Raw genomic sequence first — 6,000 nt, 5'->3', positions numbered from 1 at the left:
TAGCTTAGGTAGCCCAAATAAGGAAACGGTGATATTTTGTAGATATTTGGGGATGTTCCGGATCCAACGGTGACGACTGTCCGGGTCGGGTCCGGGACCGATTTCGGACGCGCGCGGGAGGAGGGCCTCGGGCTGACGAGAGAGGTTAGGTTGGACCTGGCGGTAGGTCGTGGGCTGTGTAGACGGTCTCAAGCTAAGAGAAGAGAAGAGAGGGAGGCCCGGCGACTGTTTCCGGAGACCGAAAACGTCAGGCGTTAGACCGGCTATACTGTCGCTATAGTTAATCGCTGAGGCATCAAACGAACTCCGATTGCGATGAAACTTGGCAGGCGGCCTATCTACACTATAATAAGACCGCACACTAACTTTCAACCCATTCTGAGAACATTTTCTGGCCACTTATAAAAATACTATTTCGGACGTGCCGCGGGCGCGTGCAAGCGTGTCTGGGCTCAGGACGGGCAACAGAGGGAACTGGGGGAACCCGGAGGGATGCAGGTTTTGAAAACATGATGATGCGATGCACATGATGACATGATGAAATGCAACACACAAGCAAATGACCTGGCAACAGCAGCGAATAACTCGAAGACACCTGGCACAACGGTCTCGGGGCGTCACACCTACCACTTGCTATATCATGCCTCCCATTTTGCCATGTCAAGCCTCTAACCATCCTTTCCTAGCAAATCATTGTTTGGCTATGTTACCGCTTTTGCTCAGCCCCTCTTATAGCATTACTAGTTGCAGGTGAAGATGTAGTTTGTTCCATGTTGGAACATGGATATTGGTGGGATATCATTATTATATCTTATTTACTTTAATGCATCTATATACTTGGTAAAGGGTGGAGGGCTCGGCCTTATGCCTGGTGTTTTGTTCCACTCTTGCCGCCCTAGTTTCTGTCATACCGGTGTTATGTTCCTTGATTTTGCGTTCCTTACGCGGTTGGGTGTTATGGGAACCCCTTGACAGTTCGCTTTGAATAAAACTCCTCCAGCAAGGCACAACCTTGGTTTTACATTTTCCTAACAACCTATAACCTTCCCTTGGGTTTTCGCGAGCCCGAGGGTCATCTTTGTTTTAACCCCCCGGGCCAGTGCTTCTCTAAGTGTTGGTCTGAACTGGGCGATGTCCGGCGCCCCCTGGGTAACCAGGGTCTATGCCAACCCGATGTCTTTCCCATCCAGTGTGCCCTGAGAACGAGATATGTGCAGCTCCTATCGGGATTTGTCGGCACATTCCGGCGGCTTTGCTGGTCTTGTTTTACCATTGTCGAAATGTCTTGTAACCGGGATTCTGAATCTGATCGAGTCTTCCTGGGAGAAGGAATATCCTTCGTTGACCGTGAGAGCTTGGGATGGGCTAAGTTGCGACACCCCTACAGGGTTTGAACTTTCGAAAGCCGTGCCCGTGGTTATGTGCAGATGGGAATTTGTTAATGTCCGGTTGTAGAGAACTTGACACTTAACTTAATTAAAATGCATCAACCACGTGTGTAGTCGTGATGGTCTCTTTCTGATGGAGTCCGGGAAGTGAACACGGTTCTTGTGTTATGCTTGAACGTAAGTAGCTTTCATGATCACTTCTTGATCATTTCTAGCTTCTCGACCGCTGTGTTGCTTCTCTTCTCGCTCTTATTTGCGTATGTTAGCCACCATATATGCTAGTGCTTGCTGCAGCTCCACCTCACTACCCTTTCCTACCCATAAGCTTAAATAGTTTTGATCTCGCGGGTGTGAGATTGCTGAGTCCTCGTGACTCACAGATACTTCCAAACAGTTGCAGGTGACGATGATACCAGTGCAGATGACGCATCCGAGCTCAAGTGGGAGCTCGATGAAGATCTTGATCATTGTTTTCGTTTCTTGTTGATCAGTAGTGGAGCCCAGTTGGGACGATCGAGGATCTAGCATTTGGGGTTGTCTTCTTCTATTTTGGTTCCGTAGTCGGACCTTGATTGTATTCTGTATGTTGTATCAATTATTTATGTTTTGTGTGAAGTGGCGATTGTAAGCCAACTCTTCATCTCTTTCTTATTCAGTACATGGGATTGTGTGAAGATTACCCCTCTTGCGACAAACCTACCATGCGGCTATGCCTCTAAGTCATGCGCCGACACGTGGGAGATATAGCCGCATCGTGGGTGTTACAAGTTGGTAATCAGAGCCATCCCCGACTTAGGAGCCCCCTGCTTGATCGAATCACTGATGTTGTTGAGTCTAGAACAAAATGTTTTGAGTCTTAGGATTATATATATCGAAGAGTAGGATTCTTTTTACTCCTTAGTCCCTTCATCGCTCTGGTGAGGCCTCCTGACGTAGAAGTTTTGACTTTTCTCTACTCAAATTTCACGATTTTTTTTAGGATCATGTGGGTATCTTGGAATCGTTTCGATGGTTTTGTGACGAGAACATCGTTCTTGGTCCTCCTGACATTTAGGGGTTGTGGTAGTGTCCTGGGGAGTTGAGCTCCGAGGTGTTGTCATCACAATTTTATCGTTGCAGTTCTGGAATACCTGAGTTCGCCGACATCGAAAATCTCTTTTATGCAGTTGGTGGTGAGATAACCTCGACGCCACCCAGTACTGGGGCAGGAGTTCGGGAGTATTGCCATAACTTGTATAACGGATGCTTTTCGAAGGTTGAGGTACATGATTTCCAAAGGTTTCTTGGCTATGTGTTGAAGGATGGATACAGTTGGATGTAGGATTTGTTAGTTTTGCGTGAGATATTATGCTTCCCCTGTATCCCCAGCACCTGATTGCATAACCAGAAAGTTTCGGGAGTTTATAAGTGGGAATTCAAGTAGCTCGTAGGATATCTTTCCAACGGACACATGATACGATATGGGATCTATCATATGTTTGTTCCGGCTTATCATGCAAGCCAAATCCTTGTTTTTGTGTGTGTTGTGGTATTCAAGTTGCTTTGAAGTCAGATGTGGATTCCATACCTTTTCTAAGTGGTGTTCTCATATTTCTATGTGAATACCTATCCTTCTTGATTATCGAGGTTGTCATGTCAATTCTTTCCAACCGGTGTGATTCTCTTCAAGATGATCCTATCATTTTTCCCATCTATAAGATCAACTCAAAGTTTTCTCAACGGTGTTTGTTTCATTCGTCCCAAGTTGTCTTTGTTTTTCCCGCCCTCCCACCCTTTTTCCTTCAAGGAATCAGAGGTCTTAATCAAGCATCCATTTTGTTCATGCTAAGTCTCTTCATTCTTTTCCTTCAATGTTCTTATCCGGTGATTCTTCATGAAGATACTAATGAAACTTCAAGTTATCATTATTCGTTATTTTTCTTCTCAAGTGGATTCAATTCAAGCTTTGTTGATCATATTCCTTTCCTCGTTTTAAATGTTTTCTCATGCCGGCGCACTTCTTAATAATCCACCTCTCGTTATTCAATTGTTCCGGAGTGCTGTCTGAAATCTTTCTTACCCTTTATGCCATTCATTCAGTAGTTCTGGAGGCGATGTGTTGGTGATTTCGTCAAGTATCATCCAATCTTCCCAAGTTCATGTTCAATTCCTTTCATTTACAGTCGGAGTGCTGCCCAAATTATATCATTCTTATTCCTTCTCAATCTTGTTTTAACCGGAGTGTTGTCGTAATTGATTCTTTATAGTTCCTTGTACATCTCATTTCTACCAGAGTGCTCTCATGTACGTCTTATCCACTGCACCCCTTTTCTTTTGTCTTTCAACCTACAAGTTTCTCGTAATGTTCCTTGTTCCTCTTTTCTAACAGAATGTTCGCAATCTCGTTCATCTTCGTTATATTGTTTTCTCAAAACGCTTTTCCTCTCAAGGTTTGTGGTTTCATTCGTTTTTCCAAGAAGCAACTTTGTTTTACCTCTTCTCCTCCTCTTCCATTTCCCTCCGGTGCCATCCTAGATCTCGGGACGAGATCCTCTCGTAGTGGTGGAGTGTTGTGACGCCCCGAGACTGTTGCGCCAGGTGTCTTCCAGTTTTTCGCCGTCGTTGCCATGTCTTTCGTTTGCATGTTGCATCTTGTCATGTCATCATGTGCATTGCATCATCATGTTTTCGAAACTTGCATCCGTCACGGTCTCCTCGTTCTCTCCGTTGTCCGTTCAGAGTCCAGACACACTTGCACGCGCCCGCGGCACGTCCGAAATAGTATTTTATAAGTGGCCGAAAAATGTTCTTGGAATGGGTTGAAAGTTGGCATGCGGTGTTGTTATGTTCTAGGTAGGCCGTCTGCCAAGTTTCATCGCATTCGGAGTCCGTCTGATGCCCCAACGGATAACTATAGCGGCAGTATAGCTGGTCTATCGTCAGACATTTTTGGTCTCCAGAAACAGTCGCCGAGCTGCATTCATCCTCTTTCCTCCCAGTCCAGCCCATCTGCACAGCCCTCTAGCCCCACCTAGGCCTAACCTAATCCTCCACGCATCCAAAACCGTCCGATCGCAATCAGAGGACTCCAAATCACCCCCTAGACCCAAACCCTAGCCTCCCTGCTATATAAGGAAGGCCTAGACCACCAGATTTGGAAAACCCCCTCTCATTCCTCGTTTTCAGCGCCGAGCGAACCCATCTCGGCCACTTGGCACTGCACCGCTTGCCAACCGCTGCCAGCGCTGCCGTTCTAGCCAACCAGGGCCGGCCACCTGTCCCCCTGCTTCCCTCCAGCCACCACGGCCCGTGGAGTTTGCGCCAGGCCCACATGGGCCCCGATCTGGGCTCCGAAGCCCAAACTGCACCGCCCCTGCGCCCCGAGCTCCAGATCAAGAGAGGAGCTCCCGATCCGGATCCCCGTCCCTGCCTCGTGACCCTACCGGGTCAGCCTCGCCGGAGATCTGACCTCGTCGGAGATGAGTGGCTGCCGCCTTGTTCCTCTCCTCCTCCCTCTGGCTCTCCCGCTTCTTCCCCTCTCATGATCATTTCTCTCTCTCTCTCTCAGGAAGCCCCGCCACCGCATGGGGTCGCCACCGTCATCCTGCAGGTCCGCCGGAACACGCGCCACGTCGCCGGCGCTCATTCCTGCCGTCCCCGTGCCAGATCCGTTGAGCCGCTGCCTGGATCCGCCGCCCGCGTCCATCCCCGTCGTCTGCCGGACCGCCCCGCCGCCGGAGCGCCACCCCGGCACCGGTGGCCACCATTCCTGCCTACTTGCGCGAGTGTGTGCGATTACACGCACGGCTCCCGTGCGTGGGCCTCGGCCCACCGCTCGCGTTGACCGTGGTCCAGGACCAGCGCCTCCTCACCTCACGGCTGGCCCACAATAGCGCCCGGCCAGCCTCTCGACCGAGCTGGGCTTGGCCCATGGGTGAGGACGCGCCCACCCCTCTCCTATGCACTTTTGGGCCAGTTAGATTTGGCCCGCTTTTGTTTTTTTCCTTTCAGCGATTTTTCCTTTTTATCAAGAGGCTGCAGTTTACAGAAAAGTCCCTAAACTCTGTGCATATTAAAACTCGCAAACCATGCATCATATGTAAAAAACATTATATATGAAAAATGCTTAAAATTTCATCTGGTTTAATAATATGCCACTTTCATCTATGTTATAAATGTTTGAAATGTTGTTTGTTTAAATTTGCCTATTGCCATGCTAAAATGCTTTATTTTTGTAACTAAATAACCGTAGCTCCAAATTTAATAAACTTTATATGTAAATGGGGTAGAAAAATGCCTAGTTTAACATGGTGCATTCATCTTGCATGTTTAAAAACTCTAAAATATGGTTTAGGACAGAACAGTACCAAATCCATAAATTGCATATGAGGTTTTTCTGGAATTGTTGTTTGTTGTTTCCGGCCTCATTGAAACTTGCCTAGATAGGTAGTTCTAATATGCTTCACCTCTTGCCAAGTTTAATAACATTTAATATTGATGGGTACCTAAATGAGAGAGAACTAAATAAGTCACGTGGTGTTTCGTCAATATGCAACCGAGTTGCATATTGAGCTCCACTTAAGTTGTAGGATTGTTTGTGCATTTTGCCATGCCATGCCTCATTAAACCGGAC

The sequence above is a fragment of the Triticum urartu genome, chromosome 4A, assembly GCF_056163025.1.
Source record: "Triticum urartu cultivar PI428250 chromosome 4A, HENAU_Tu73, whole genome shotgun sequence".
NCBI classification, from domain to species: Eukaryota; Viridiplantae; Streptophyta; class Magnoliopsida; order Poales; family Poaceae; genus Triticum; species Triticum urartu.
The sequence above is the reverse complement of the archived record's forward strand: the minus strand, read 5'-3'. Positions refer to the sequence as shown.